Source organism: Rhamphochromis longiceps, linkage group LG12 (assembly GCF_057381845.1).
Source record: "Rhamphochromis longiceps isolate RC_006_pf linkage group LG12, R_longiceps_female_GT1.1, whole genome shotgun sequence".
Classification (NCBI taxonomy): Eukaryota; Metazoa; Chordata; class Actinopteri; order Cichliformes; family Cichlidae; genus Rhamphochromis; species Rhamphochromis longiceps.
The window spans coordinates 11,938,629-11,955,316 of NC_140568.1; the positions used below are offsets into that span (position 1 = coordinate 11,938,629).

At 40.8% G+C, this 16,688-nt stretch overlaps 1 protein-coding gene and 1 long non-coding RNA gene across 3 annotated transcripts in view; both read left to right on the forward strand.

Moving 5' to 3' along the window:
* LOC146656980 (syncytin-A-like) overlaps window positions 1-16,688 on the forward strand; it is a 208,336-nt gene that overhangs the window by 42,573 nt on the left and 149,075 nt on the right. The window lies entirely within an intron of this gene.
* On the forward strand, window positions 5,543-8,193 carry LOC146656981 (uncharacterized). Of its 2 annotated transcripts, none has more exons than XR_014914195.1 (5): window positions 5,543-5,612; window positions 6,127-6,197; window positions 6,316-6,353; window positions 6,436-6,597; window positions 7,140-8,193. It is a non-coding gene; the product is annotated as an uncharacterized LOC146656981 (long non-coding RNA). The 2 variants fall into 2 exon arrangements; XR_014914196.1 differs by lacking the exon at window positions 5,543-5,612 and adding an exon at window positions 5,619-5,933.

Sequence of the window (16,688 nt, forward strand, 5' to 3'; positions counted from 1 at the left end):
CCAAATTGACCATCCCAGCCTTGCCGTAATGGTCCATTTGATTCACCTTTTATTGTTTATTTTATTTTCACTTACTGAATACGGGACAGACTTGACTGGGGGAAAGAAGGGGAGAAAGAAAGAGGGAAAGAGAAACAGCTGAGAAGAGGGACGGGGGAGAAGGGCAAAAGACAAAAACCAACAGAACGGGCAGAGAAAAAAAATGCATATATCAATCACCTGGATCACCTGCTGAGAAAGAAAAAAGAAAACAAGCAGAAGAGAACAAGAGTAACAGAATAAACAGCATCACAATGATATATGGGAATATGACAGTAAATACTAAATATTAAACATTATTGTGCAGCACATAAGATCAACAGAACACAGTGTGCTTTGAGGTAGGAGCCAAAAAGGGTGTAGTTTGTGGGTGTGATCACCCATGTGTACACCTGTGAGCATGGATGCGCTTGTTTTTTTTAAAAAGGTTCCTTCATGTAATGATCTGCTAGAGGGTGTGGGGGGGGGCCACAGCCCCGTCCTCCAGGGCATGAAGCAGGTATGGAGGAGATCAAAACTCCAGACATCCAGAGGCCCCCAGAACATAAGAGACCAAGGACCAACAGAGGGGCAGCCGCGCCACTGTCCCAGAAAGAGCTGAGGAGAGTCCCAGATGAGGGCTCACTCAGCAGCCGCGGAGCAGAAGCCAGGGGGAGTTGCAGTGACGCGCCCGTGAGCTCCGCCGGCAGCCAGCCGTGCCTGAGTGACCGAGCCCCAGGCCGAGAGGCCGGGGGCACCCCACCTCCGAAGTGGCCCGAGCGAGCCCCAGGCTCCAGGCCCCGATAAGCGGCCGCCAAGGAGTGAGCCGGTGTGTACCTGGACGCCCATCCCCGGACACAAAGAACCACCAACGCACCGATGTCTGAGGGAGTCCGCCACTGGCAGGGGAAGTGGTGGTAGGGGGAGATAGGCCTCCAAACCTTGGAGGGCCTGAGATGTCCCCAGAGAGGTGGCGCCTGACACCCAACCTGACATATAGACACAGACATACAGGCACACACATATACAAACATCCATTCCCCCCCTCATGCTCTCATATGCACTCACTCCACACTCAACCAACGTGGAGACAGACATAAAGAGACGCTGTACACACGATCACACTCCCCAAGCGTACTCTACAAACCGGGTCTAGGTACCCTTGCCCCTGGAGGGGGGAACTGCACCCAGACCCAGGTGGTATTACCCTTTTCCCTGCGGTGGGGGGAGGCAGACCGCTCTGACTCCGCAGCAGCAGGAAGGCCCCATACTCCAGACCGCAGTCGGACGGCCAACTCCTCCTATGACCCCCCACCCCCACTAGGTGATGGAGCTGATCAAAGGAGCCCAGAGCAATTGATCTGATGTGGTGGCAGAGGCTGTATCAAGACTAATGTAATCTAATAGATAATTTCTATATTGGTTAGAATTAAGATTATTTTTATTTTTCCAGTTCATGAGGACTGTTTTCTTGGCTATGCATAGGGCAGTGAAAACCATATGGGCGATATTCTTTTCTGAAGTGACATTATCTAAGCTGCCCAACAAACACACTAAGGGGGAAGTTGGAATGTTACATTTCAGACACTTCTAAGACACTAAGTCTTCACATATCTCGCGCCAAAACTTCTGAACTGGTGGACAGAACCAAAGAGCGTGGATATAATTGTCCAGTGAATTGGTTTGGCAGTGTGAGCAGTTGTTGGTAGACGTAAAGCCCATCTTGAACATCCGATGACCTGTATAGTGCACTCTATGTAATATTTTGTATTGAATTAATTGAAGACTGGGATTTCTAATTAGATGAAAGGTTTTTAAGCAAATCTGAGACCAGAAGTTTAGGTCTAAGTTAACTGATAAATCCGCTTCCCATTTTGCAATAGGAAGTGATATTGATTCATCTGTTTTAGAAAGCATTCTGTATATTTTGGATAGTAATTTGGGGGTTTTAAGAGTAAGAAATTGAACCACACTTGGTGGTGTTTGTAGTTCAACTTGACCCGGTTTAAATTTCTTTTTTACTATGGATTTAATTTGTTGATATTCTAAAAATCTTTTCTTGTTGATCCCATATTGTGTAACTAGTCCGTCAAATGAAATAAATTCTGTTCCTTCTAGTATATGTTCTAAATATTTGATTCCTTTACCACTCCAATCTGAAAAGTTTATCATATTATTGTTTTGTAATATGTCAGGGTTGTTCCAGATAGGTGTACGTTTGCATGGGATTAATGAAGACGCCGTCAATTTTAGAAACTCCCACCATGCTGTCAGAGAAGAGCTGATGTTGATGCTTTTAAAGCATTCATGTCGTTGGATTTTTGAGCTGATAAATGGTAGGTCTGAGATCTCTAGATTATTGCAGAGTGCTTGTTCTACATCTAGCCAAGGTTCATCTAAGAGGGTATGTTTTAGCCATCCTGAGATAAACTGAAGCCTGTTGGCTAAGAAGTAGTGCTGAAAGTTAGGCAGTTCTATTCCTCCTTTATCCTTGGTCTTTTGTAGTGTTTTTAAGCTTATACGTGGGGGTTTATTTTTCCAAAGGAATTTGGACATACATGAATCTAGAGATCTGAACCTGATCTTGTGGCGGTTTAGTTGGGATCACTGAGAATAAATAATTTATTTTTGGTAAGACCATCATTTTTATAGCGGCAACCCTTCCCATGAGTGATATGGGTAGACATTTCCATCTAGCCAGATCATCTTCTACCTTCTTTAAAAGTGGGATATGGTTTAATTTAGTTAGATCTGCAAGCTTGGGAGAAACATTAATACCTAAATATTTTATATTTCCCAATTGCAGTGGTGTAGAAGAGGAATTATGGAAGGAGCAATTAATCGGTAGGACTGTAGATTTTGACCATTTAATTGAGTAATCTGATATTCTTGCAAAAGAGTTTATCAATTCAATCACCCCAGAGATATTGGTTTGTGAATTTTGGAGAAAGAGTAACACATCATCCGCATAAAGGCTGATTTTATGTTCCACGTTCTTGCATTTTATGCCCTTAATTACTGAATTCTGTCTAATTGCTGCTGCTAGTGGTTCAATAAAAATTGCATCAAGATATTCTCACATGTTGTATTTTTTGTTTGTTTGTTCTTTTTTTTGGCATCCATGCTAGCAATAATACCAAGGTTTGTCTCATTCTGTTTTATGTAAAACACTGAGAACACTCTTGGGTGAAAAACATCCCTCGCCCTGAGCAAAACTCTCAGTTCCTGTGCAAATAAATAACAGCACATGCAGTCAAGACAAAACAGCAATTATCCTTGAGAGAGACTCTGTGTGTGTGTGTGTTAGTGAGAGAGAGAGAAAGGGAGAGAGTAATTCTGCCTTTACATGTCCCCTCCTGGCTCAGTTTGTGTGGCACAGTTGGCTTTTTCTTTTCGTGATAAATGTGCATGGATTTACATTGCACACTTGTCCCTGCAGTTTGCCTTGTTTGCATAAATACTGCTTAACACTTTGATGATTGTCAGGTCTTTATGGACTGATCCCTTAGCGAGAGAGTGCTATTATCCCCAAAGACAACAGGAGTTCATTTTGAGTTCTGTTGACACTAACGTCTGAAGCTGAAACCGTGGCTGTGTAGCTGCTTCGGGTTCTGTCCTACAAAGCGTCCCAGGGTACAGATGCAGGCATGTTTCTCTATGTATAAACTAAGTCTTAAGCCCAGCTGACAGCACAATTTGATTTTTTAAGATTCCTTGAATGAAAGCCTCTCCACCCTGTTTTAAGTAATAAGAGATTACAGGTAATCTCCTGGTAATGGCAGGCTGGCATTCCTCTGCAGCAGGCGCTTCTGAGGCACGGTGGGAGATGTTGTTTTTGACCCACTGACTGTTTAATCCTTTCTCAGCATGTTAATTAGTTTATCAGTCAGTGCAGAAAAAACCTTGACCAGCAAGGTGTGAGTGAAAGGGTTTGTACTTCGTGTGTGCGTTTTTGTACACGTGAAGATGTGTGTGGGCATGTGCATTTATTAGCAGAAATATGCATATAATCACAAGTATGCACATCCAACTGCATCCCCTCGTGGTCATGTCATTGCATAATGAAATGGTGAAATAACAATGATGTCAAAAGTACAAGCGAAAAAAATCATTCAAAAACAGCTGTGTGTCTTCACGAGCATGTGACCCACATGTATAAAGTGTATACTTTATGGAAGTTCTCTCTTTTATTTAAGGGTCTTGAATAAGGACTTGAGAAGGACACAGTCATTGCTGGCTTCAGAAAGAGTATGACGCACCATCATCTAAACAAGAAATTATCAGTTGCCGACTCCTAATAAGTTGCTACAGTTATATACTGTGCATTCCAGTGTTAGTCACGATTCATTTACTGTCTGCCTTCGGCTGCTGTTGTGCGTCCTTGGTACAAAAGTGTGTAATGGCAGCTCTCAGCTGACTCCCAGCTGACCACCATACAAGTTACCCATGAAAATTACATAAGCAGCAGCACATAAATACATCAGATCAATAAGATTGAAAAAAGAAAAAAATCATCCTCCCTTATCTTCTGTTATTTTCTTTCTTTTTTAAAATTGGATTCCTGACAGCACCTAGCTACAGGTTGTGCTGTCGACTTATCCATATTTGCATACATTAAAATTTTTTTCTATGGTTTGGAAATAATGTTACACAGAGTAATGTCTTTAAGGATGCAACAGGCTGCAATTCTCCCCGTGAGATGAAAAGATTGCTCATTTTTAAAAATAATTCCTTTATATACCCCAACTCTCCATCTGTCAGTAGAAAACAAATGTAAAAAAATTGTGTTGCTTGCATGGCCAAAGAAAGAAAGAAATCATTACATTTTGTCATGAATCACTTTCTTCAAAATAGCAAAATGGCTCATTAACCTTGGTGTGATGGTTAATGTTTGTTTTATACGAATTACATGCCTCAGACTATGAACTACTAATGAGTGTGGACCATATAAGAATGCGTACAATAGGAATATTATAAGAATTACATATTAATGAAAATACTTTATGCTGCATGAGAAAAAGCTGCTCTCATGACAAAATCATAAGACGTGGAAATCTAAAAAGCTGTACAAACTAAAACTACCTGAAACATATTTACTATTGGAAGGAATGGGAAATTATTTCCTCCTTGATGGGGGAGGATGCTCTCTCCCACTACCCTTCAAGTTACGTTGTATTTGAATCACAATTAATTTCACAATTATTATGTCTGTGTGTTAAGCTACACAGTAACTGTGTTCAGAGTGTCTCCTGTGAGCGTCATGTTAAACAACTACTCACCTGTTTTCTCACCCTACACTGTAAAACCCAACAGTGCATCTTACTAAAAGAAGTAAGTTGTTCTTACTCAGTTCTGAAAAATAGTTAAAGTAACTTTCATGAAGTGTGTTAGGTAGACCCAAAAGTATACATATGATATAATAACTTTATTGTAATAAGTACACATTATGTTTTTGTAACGTTTTAAGTACTGTTGCTTTAAACTGTTTAAGTTGTGCTAATTCATTTGTATTAGTCATCATCCACAGCCCCGCCCCCAGTGTTTTGCCTGGACTTGTCGGCCATGAGACAGGAGCCTCGTCAAGAGAGTGGAAAGTACAAGATAAAGTTATTTTTATGTTTTTTTTGTTAATGCTTACTTCTAGCATACAAAACGTACATTTATCAGACTGCTTTGTTTTAGTTGTACTTCGTTGTAATTTATCAGACTACTTTGTTGTAGTAGCTCGTAACTTAGCTTGGTGTAAGGAAATGCTGTCACCACTCTTAAATGATCTGAAAACTCTTGAAGAAGTAGGTGCCTACATTGAGACTCTTGGTGAATGTCTTAAAGGCACTGTCTACTCTGTTGTGGCAGACAACCTTCTGCCCATGGACTTGCTGGTTTCAATGAGAGTTTCAGGTCTACATATTTCTGTAGGTTTTGTCATGCCACCCAAACAGAAATGCAAACAGAAAATGCTGTTACAGGGAATTATGTAATGAGAACAAAAGATGCTCATGATAATTATTGTGCAAGAGCTTCAGAATGATGACATTAAGGAAAACTATGGTGTTAAAAACACCTGTGTTCCTTCTGACCATCTCTCTTTCTTTCATCCTGTCACAGGCTTCCCACCTGACTTCCTACACGACCTGTTTGAAGGTGTCATTTCAGTGGAGTTGGCACATTGTTTAAAGGTTTGATTTCTAAGAGATATTTTAACTTAGAAGACTTAAACAGAGCAATTCTGCACTTTCCATACCAACATTCTGACAAAGTTAATCGCCCTCATCCAATAACCTCAAATTTTGCCAGGCGAGGGACCATGGCCAGCACTCTTTCATGAGACACAGGTAAGTACAACTATGTATATAACATTTGCTGCTCATATAGTATGCTGTGTTTTGCTTATAATATTTTTGGAATTCTCTTCAGCTCTACTTTGAATTTCATCGGATCACCAATCAGAATCTGCCACATGTGTTTTATGCTGCGCTGGATGATTATGCTCCTCAGCTGACTGGACTTTACAAAAAGAGGAAAACTGGACGGGTCGGTGAAAGGATGGAGCAGCTTTTGTCGGCATATGGAAAACAGGTATTTAAAAGATACTAATTATTATTCTGCTTGCTTGGCAGTTGCCATTGTTATGTGTTTGTTTATATATATATATATATATATATATATATATATATATATATATATATATATATATATATATATATATATATATATATATATATATATATATATATATATATAGACACAAACGACATCTATGCAACTAGAACAGCAGTTCTGGCCGGCCTACCAATGTACCTCAGAGATTTTCAAAACATGCAAGGTACTTTGGTATTACAATAATTTGCACATTTGAATTTAAAAAAGGTTGAAAGGAGTTTATAAGTCATCTGGACTTGGGTTGAAAGTTGAAGACGTGAAGTTGAATGACTTATAAACTTCTTTCATCCTTGATTTGACTACCTGGATGAATGAAAAATGAACCTTCACTGTCAACTTAAAACATGTTATGATATATAGAATTTGAAAAACTGAAGAAAGGTGCCTGAACATTTGTATTTATGCTTTTAACAGAGATATTACAGATGAATAATTGTGCACTCTGTATTATATCTTAGGGTGAAATTGAGTTCTATGAAGCCATAGAATTGCTCTGGTTGCTGATGTCGATGAAGAGGAGGTGCCTGGAGGAGTTCCTTTCTCACCACGCCAAGTGTTCATAGAACTTGAAGATCAGTTTGTTATGACTCATCACTCATGGACTGATGCCCTGGTGTCTTTGTTTGGGCTAATCTATGCTCTGCATCTGAGCTATCCTATGAAGTATACTGGCTTTTTTGAGTTCATTCAAGTAGTGTTGCTGAAGCTAGACGATGAGAGAAAGCAACTAAAACCAAAATTGCAGACACTAAAAAATGAGCTTGTGCAGATGATGTTTGTTTTTCACTGGTCACTATATTCGTGCTTTTTCAGTTATCTGTGAATGGCTTCAATAGTTTTATTTGTTCTGGGTAATTAGCTTTCTAAAAGGCAATGTGGAGAAAGCTAAGAATAAGGAGAAAATCCATATTTGACGTTTTGTTTGTGATTGAAAAAAATCTTCACATAGTGTGTAATCTTAAGCTTATTTCTAAAAACATATTTTAGTTACATGGAAATCTTTTGCGAGATAACTGATAATTAGTCAATATGTACAGTATACTTTCATGCTTTATTTTTTAATTGTGTGATGAGTGCCAGTTCACTCGAGGTCTGGGCAAAACTGTTGCGAAGCCACAAATACCTTTGAGAATACTTTTTGTTAGTGACATCCTTAGTTCAGCTGTTTTCTATAGTTGCATTGCTGTAGTGCATGTGATTTCATTATTATACTAAATGTTACTTAAAATTGTGATTGTTATGGCTCTAATTGCCTCTAGACTATTGTTTTTTTATGATGTACACCTATGTATCAGGTCTACATGACTAAATTTGTGTTTTGTACATTTAATCGATTTTCAAAATGCTACAAAAAACATTCAAAATTCCCTAAAAGTGCAAGTTTTAAAATGCCTAATTATTTGTTATTTGATAATGGCTTTAGCAGTCATAGGTTATGACTGAAAGTATGGTTGTATTCATTCTGTATTTTCTCTGCAGTTAAAGTTAATAAAAACTGAATGGAAAGAATAATAGCTTGGTTTTGTGTTAATAGTACTTGAACCATTTGGTGCAATCGGTTTCCCCAATTGGATTAAGTTGTTTAAATACAACTATTTAAGTTAATTTAACTTAATTTGAATATGAGCATGTAACACTTTAAATAAGTTTGAATAAATACAGCATCTTAGTACAAGAAATTTAATGGTTAAATTTAATGAAACATACTAAATACAATGAGTAAATAAACATAATGCATTTGAGTTACATTATCATATTTGCTTTGGGTTCTTGGGACTCTAATAAAGTACTTAAATAACCCCAAACTGTTTAAGTTATAAAACTTGAATCAATTGGTGCAATCGGTTTCCCCAAATCATTTGAGTTAACTTAACTTGTCAGGTTTTACAGTGTACTGTGTAATTTGCACTTCCTGCAACAGGTGGGGGACATGTTTTCGAAATCCTATGTGGTGATTTCATATAAATGGCACTGAAATTGAAAATGGCTCGAAAGACTGCAATCACAAGCCGTCGTTTCTGTTTTGGTCTTTCAGAGGTTATGGATTATGATAGTGGGGAGGGCTATGGGGGCTTGCCAGTGAAAATGTGTGTTTGTAAAGTAAGCAGACTGTTTTCCACCTCATTTCCCTTTTGCCGTCTCTCAGCTATCTTTTCACCCCGAGCTCTGTGTGCCTTCGGTGGCAATCTTAGGGGAAATAAATAAAACTGTAACAGCTTGATTAAACCTGCTGTGCTCTCTAAAAGACATTTTGAAGTGCACCCCTGCCCCCCACCCCCAACCCCATATACCAGTAATGTTTTTGTGGAGGCTGAAAGCTGGGCTTTCCTCTTGCTTCCTCTGTGGTCTTGCTGAATGTTTGTGACGTGTGCTGTTATACTTGAGCTGTTGTGTAAGCTCTTGCCAGTCTGGGCAGATGTGAAGGATGGATTTGCTTGCACTGCTGCCAAATCACTGTTGTCTTTTCAAGGTCTCTGACCCTGAGATAAATGACCGTCTGTAGCAAATGTAAGTCCTTTGAATTTGATTACAGTGCAGCATTACTACTTGCTCTATGCAAATAAACATATATATGGAGAAGATGGAGAGCATAGCAACCCAAATGACCTCTACACTGCAAGTATATATATATAGATATATATATGTATGTATGTATATGTATAAATTTTTTCGTAGCAGCTGAGTTTTGCATGTCAGTATAGTACGTATGATCCTAGATGAATGTCTTCTGTAAGATGATGATAAAGCTCTCACATTAAAATGTGGCATTGCTGCCGTGTTTATTTTGCATTAGCATTTCTTACGGGCCAGCCAAGAGCAGCAATGGGGGAAGTTTCCATTGCTATTGAGTAAATAGTCAGGCGTCTTTGTGTGATTCACCTGAAAGGTCATAAAGCAGCATGTCCAGTCATTGCTCAGCCCCGTGTCGATTGGCTGGCTGCCTGCTCTTCATTGTTAGGTGCTTAAAGTGAGGCTAGGCTGTACTGATTTGCTGTTTGGAGAAGATTTAGACCTGTCACACACACACACGCACACAGTAGTTTTAAGGCAGTGGGGGTTATGGGATTATAAAGAGGAGAAGTGAAAATTCCTGTTTGGGAGATCTGCTGAGGCTTAAGTTTCCCCATCACACATGTCACGGTGGAAAAACTCCCAGGAGGAGGTGGGGATCGAAGCGTCAATCCCACAGTAGGCTCAGGGTAAACACGGAGGTATTCAGTGACCCCAATAGTGCTTTCTGGGTTTCTTTTACCATGTCTTGTGTTTCTTGCTTGTGTCGCCCTGAATTGTAACGTTGCCATGCAACTATATAGCCAGTGCTTGCTTCAACAACACACCTGAGGAGTTTTTCTTTCTTTCTTTTTTTTTTTCACATTAAAAGCCTGCGGATCATATGCTTTGACATTCACAGCTGACTGCAGCTAAACTGCAAACACCAAGGCTATTGCAAATCTCTCTGAAAAACTGAATGTCTAAGAGGACTACCTAAGGTCACTCTTAATTTATAATAGAAAAAATATACTATGAGTTGTTACAGACCTCCTGGGATGAGACATTCTTTCAATCTACAAATGATTATACACTTCTAAGCATATATGATTAAATAGTTCTAAGCATAAATGACAATCAACAATACAAAACCTAACATATACTATAGGATATAGATAATATCCACTAGTAGCAATAGGAAATACTATGTTATGCAACTATGCAGGTGGCAAAAGCACAAAACACATTGAGATCTATGTCAACCTGCAACCCACATCTGTCATGGCTCGGCTGTGTGGCAGGCAGGAGGAGGACCCAAAATGCAAAACTCACACACACGGGGATGAACTCAAAAAGCAGCTTTATTGCTGACAAAAGATAATAGGAGATACAAAACTAAACTGGGAAAAACTAACGTAAAGCTCACCAGGAAACACGGGGGAATCACACACAGCATGAGGGAGAACGCGACGCCGAACAGAGGGAGACTCAGACAGAAATACACAGAGGGTAAACGAGGAAAGTGGGCACACACGGGGAACACAGGTGACACTGATAATCATAACGAGACAGGGCGGGGTGAACTGAACATGACATGTACAGGCACAGAGGTTCAGACAGGAGGAGAGAGAGCACGGGGAAACACAGACATAACGGGCTGGGGAAACATGAAACAACCACAAAGGGAGACGAGGGCTCATAAATACATAGAGGGCACACAGGGGGGAGAGAGAGCACGGGGAGAACTTAGACATAATGGGCAGGGGAAACATGGAATAAGACATAAGGAGAGACGAGGGCTCACAGATACACAGAGGGGCACACAGGGGGTAAAAGCCATGAAGGGAAAACACTTAGGGAACAACACAACAGGGCAACTCAGAAAACATGGCCTAAATAAAGAACAAAATACAAAAATACATGAAAACCAAGAATACTGGGCCCACATGGCCCAGGACCATGACAACATCTCTACTATGTCAGTGAGATAAACACTGTAACGGTATCATACTAGAAGAAAAGCTTCCAGTTTTGTTTGGAGAGCACTGCAGCTACAAAGGAACATGCTTTACAAAGCGGGAACACTTGAGTGACTAAGCTAGATGTCATCGTCTGAGAGAGAGAGAGAGCGAGAGACTGTTGGGGCCTGTAACAACAGAGGGAACACCACTCAGCTCACCACCGACTGTCAGCCACACAGTCAACTGAAATGGGTGCATGTGTCAACACCTCCAAGAATCACTGTTCCTACTTTAGTGTGTGCGTGTGTGTGGAATGTGAAATGAGTGTCGTCACCTGAGCGCACAGCGCTATTTAGCAGTGACTGTGCCGAGGAGCTGAAGATCAGTCTGTTTTACAGAGGTGTACGTGTGCATGCATGTCACCTGCTGCAGTTCTTTTATGCGTGTGGAAGACGATGTTTGTTAGCGTTGCATGAATGTGCCCTTACTCATAAAGGGTGAATCTGTGATGTGTATGAATGAATGAACATCTGCTTTATTTCAACAGCTGGCATGACACATTAAAAAAGAGCAAATCAAACATTGTGCAGTGGAAACATATAGCATCTGACAGCGTGATACTCACATTACACGAATACGAAAGGCCTAGACACGCGGTTGGAGACCTCAGCAAGAAAAGCTTTAATAAATTTAGAAGAAAACATAATAAGTTAAATAATAATAGTAATGAATTAAAAAATTTAGATAAACATCACTAAATGAACAAATACATATGCAATACATACATTTAATGCCACCTTTGTCATGTATAACTCTGTTAATTATATGTGAGAGATCTATAAGATACGGTGGCCCTGAGAGATCAAACAGCCTGTAACTTAAATAGAGGGAAAGTTGCAAAAAGAGAAGAAGATCAGATAATGTGTGTTTTAATCACATGATTCATGCAATACTGTAGATACATGTTTGCTATTAGCTGTTTATTGTTAGCTTGTGACTTCCGCAGCTGTTTCATCACATTATTATCTGCCCTCAAAAACTTTCTGGTTTGTTTTGTAATTTGTGGGGTTTTTTTGTTATTAATTCAACTTCTGTTGTTCCGTGACTAAAACGTCACAGATTATATCCTTGGGCAAGATACTAACCCCATGTTTGCCTACTGGTGGTGGTCAGAGGGCCCGGTGGCGCCAGTGTCCGGCAGCCTCGCCTCTGTCAGTGCGCCCCAGGGCAGCTGTGGCTACAACGTAGTTTGCTATTGCCAGTGTGTGAATGTGTGAATGACTGAATGTAGTGTAAGGCGCTTTGGGGTCCTTAGGGACTGAGTAAAGCGCTATACAAATGCGGGCCATTTATAACTTGTATTTTGCAGTAAACAGAGGTCTAATGGCTAGTCCCGTTAAACATACTTGTTGTCATTGTGGTCAAATAATGACCACAATATGATTTCTTTAAACTTATCTTCTTCCGGGGGTTGGGGTTAGAATAATTGGGTTAGAATAATCCCACAGGATACATATACAGTATCTACAGCAAGAAGGTCCTGAGTTCGACTCCACCATCAGAGTTTGCATGTAACCTTACCCTACTAACATGGGGTAAGATTGACCTGACCGTGGTGTACCCTGCATCTTTCCCTACGACAGCTGGGATACTTGCCCAGCCCCTCCCGTGGCCCTGATAAAGATAAGCAGAAGACAATGGATGTATGCATTTAAAAAAAATGACACAGGGACAAAAGTATTTATATTCAGGCACAAATATACACATGTACATATACATATGCCCCCACTTTGTACATTTTTGCTTACCAAGTTGCATGTCAACCAACAAGCTTTTGATAGCCATCAAAAAGCTTCTGGCAGAATTCTGGTGTTATTTATTCCAAAACCAGTTTTAAAGTGTGTTTGGGATCATTGCCCTGGCAGTACTCCAAGTCTCAACCATCTAGCCTGTTGAGTTGAGGTGGAAAATTTTGAGCTTGTCCTCCTTCATTTTTCCAACAAAACTCCAGCCAGCATCTCCTGAATTGTCTTGGTAATGAGTCAGATTGTAATGATTCAGAGATATTTATTTAAATAACAGGGCTTAGCTTAATGCTGTCAATTTTAAACCCCTTAAAAATAAATCAGTGCTTCCTCAGCTTCTTTCTCTGAAAATGGACTTTGTGCCTCATGTGACCAGTCACAAATTTATTAAAATGCTGGAAAACTTGTTTTAGGTGCTTCAAGCAAAAGGCCTGTGGGCTGCCCTTCATGTTCCCCCATGTTATTGCAGTTATTAGGTTCTCACACTTGCTTTCTCTCTGCCTCACTTTCTGCTCTATCCTTTTTAACTACTCTGTGTATCACTACGGAAACAGTGCTGTCATCAAGGGAGAAGACTCTGCTGGCATTCCCACACTACAATCTGGCAGCAAAGCTCTGGCAGCACAGACACGCTGTTAATTCTTCCAAGCACAGTGCCTGCAGTACAATCTATCGATGCTAATAGGGTCAGTGTGTTAACGAGGACAAAGTTAGTTTTACTGTAACAAAAATCAAACAAGCATATGTTTTGCCTTTTACTGATAAGGTCTGACTACTAGCAACAAGCAAAATGACATCGTGACACCAACTGACACTGCTGTTGGCCTCTTGACATGCTAGAAAAACATACAAGGAATTTAGTGCACCATACACCCCATTTACCACAACTGAAGCTTAAAAAAATCAACCACCAACATTTGATTCTGAAGTTAGTGGCAGTGAAGGTGATACTGAGATCAGTGTTTGGCATGCTGTGCCCCTGCAGGTCGGCCAGAGTTTAGCCAAGCGCCATGTGAGAGGTCAAACCCAGAATGGTCTGTACACACTGGTGCACACTGGGGTTTTCTTAGGTGAGGTGAGGGCATAGATGATCTCATTCAGACTGGTTTAGGGCCTTATATTGCTGGGACTGGTGTTAATGGGAGTCCTGACTCTGACAATGAGGTCATGGCACAGGGACTGCAGCTTTCCCCCTCAACTCTGTTAGGTTCTGAGGCTCCCTCACATCTGTGTGCTGTCTGACCCAGCATTCAGCTGCTCTCTCTCATTATACTCTCTAATGGATGGATCTACTTCTCTCTGACCTCATCCACCCTCAACAACAACATCCTTTCACCGCTCTCTCCTGCTGCCCCTCCAACCAAGAACAGACCCTCATTTTTGCTGCGTTCAACTGAAAAGGTAAAACTCAGACACAGGGGTAACAGCGCTTCAGACTACAGTGTAAATAGTATAGTAAAAGACATAATAGTTTCCCACAGCATAAGAGGCAGTCCTAGTCTAGATAAGCAGTGGTGTTGGATTGAGGACATTTTAAGTGTGAAGAGTGCTTTTTATTAATTAATGTCTTCACGGTTGCGGCAGAGCAAAAAGTCAGGGTACACCCTGGACAGGTCGCCAGTCTAACACATAGACAACCATTCGCACTCACATTCATACCTATGAGCAATTTACAGTTTACAATTAACCTAACCCCATTAACTGCATGTCTTTGGACTGTGGGATGAAACCAGAGTACGTGGAGAGGACTCACACAAACACGGGGAGAACATGCAAACTCCACACAGAAAGACCCAATCCTGATGGTGGAACTGAACTCAGGACCTTCTTGCTGTGAGGCACCATTTCGAATCAAACAGAGTAATTTCAAAGTTGTGCCACCATCACCAGCTTGAGTTGGTGATGCAGTAAGAGCTCGTGCAGACTGTGAGAGAACATGGTATCTTAACATGAAAACCTGGGACCTTCTTGCTGTGAGGTGATGGTGCAAACTGATGCATCATCATGGCACCCCACAAAGAATTACAAAAAATCCAAGCATGCAGGAGAGCAAGAGACAAAAGTTTTGCACAAGGCAGATGGATCACTGCTGAACTGCCCAACAAGCTAACAAAATACACACCACAGAGTCATATTGCTTACATTGGAAATGCTGAGGAATAGTTATGAACTGTGACACTGCAGAGGGCTGTATAAATAAGACAGGAGCATAATTTACATGTGGACATACATAAATGGCATAAAATGTTTTCATATTAGAAAAAAGAAATGGCCGTCTGGATGTGGAGTGTCTGCCCATAGGTATTTCACAAAGTGACATTCAAAAGTTGGGGACTGGGGCCACAGCCGAACGACGTCCCCTCTGGCCGTCTGTCTGAAAAACCATGTTGCAGTTTTACTTTTAACTCAGAGCGTTTTTGCCCTGGGCCACAATGTCACGTTCTCTGTTAAAAGTTACAAACATGCCTTTAAATTTAGGGGTGTAACTGTACACAAAATTTAGGATTTTCAGGCAATGGTGGGGTTTGGCTCCTTGTCAGCACATTGTTATTGTGAAAGGCTGAGCCTGTAGTTACTCTGTTTACTTGTACGTTTTGGTAATTTAATTGTAGGTCATCAGTAAAAACAAAAGTATTGCACCCTTATTCCTCAAACATTTTCCCATGTACCTGAAGGCACATGATAAATATGGAAATACTTTTCTCATGCTCTGCAAAACAAGAACACAATAACTGCAATATCAGTTACTTACACTGTTCATCTTCTCCATGCTCCTTTTTAATCTCTCCTATTCATTTTTTTTAATGTTTATTTTTCTTCATAAAAATCTTGCATCAGTGACAGACATCTTGCCTTTATGTTTTCATTCCTTTGTGATCTCTCCACAGTTCAATTCATTACCTCAACAATGCATAGCAGTATAGCCTAAAGTGGTCGTGTGCATGCATCTGTGCGTGTGCACGTGAATGTGTGCATGAGCGTTGGTGTGCTGCATTCATCTTGTGTCCAGTCTTTTGAAAAGAGAAGAAAAGGTTGAAGAAGAAAACGGTTATTCTCGCAGAGCTCTCCACCTGTGTTTGCTGCTGAGTAAACAGGAGCTGTTGTCACGAGTGGAAAAGAGGCTTGTGGTTTGCTCTTTGGAATTGGATTTCAAGTACTCGCTGCTCTTTGTATTTCACTGCAGTAGGCAAACCAAGCTATCAACAGGCCCTCCCTATTGCGGCTTCTTCTGAGGCGCGATGCATAGAATCAGTAATGCCTCAGTCTACCCCAGATATTTAGCTTTATCATTAACACAGCCCCATCGCTTTTGAAGGGCTGTCTGAGAGGCAGCCTCAAACTATTTTTAGGCTGGGAAGACTTTTTTTTCTTCTCCTAGCTCATCTTCTCTCATCTCATCATCTCTCCTCTCAACCCATCTCAGACTTGCTGAGATGCAGACTGAGGAATTGTTCTTTAATTGCACACTTTCTGCGTTTATTACCGGGCCAGCTTTGCTTCATCACTCCCATTGGTTAGCCGCATCTCTCGGACCTGTCAGTCAACACGTGTTGCTGGTTTGGACACACTTGCGATCAACTGGATGAAGTGCAGACCAGAAAGAAGGAAAAAGGGGGGGAAGGAAGCTGATGGAGAGAACATGGACTGGAGACCATGAGAGAGAACAGGAGGTGTTCTGTGGCTTGTGATGAACCAAAGGAAACGAATCCTACATGTATGTGTCTGAATGCGCGAGAGTCGGGTACAAGCG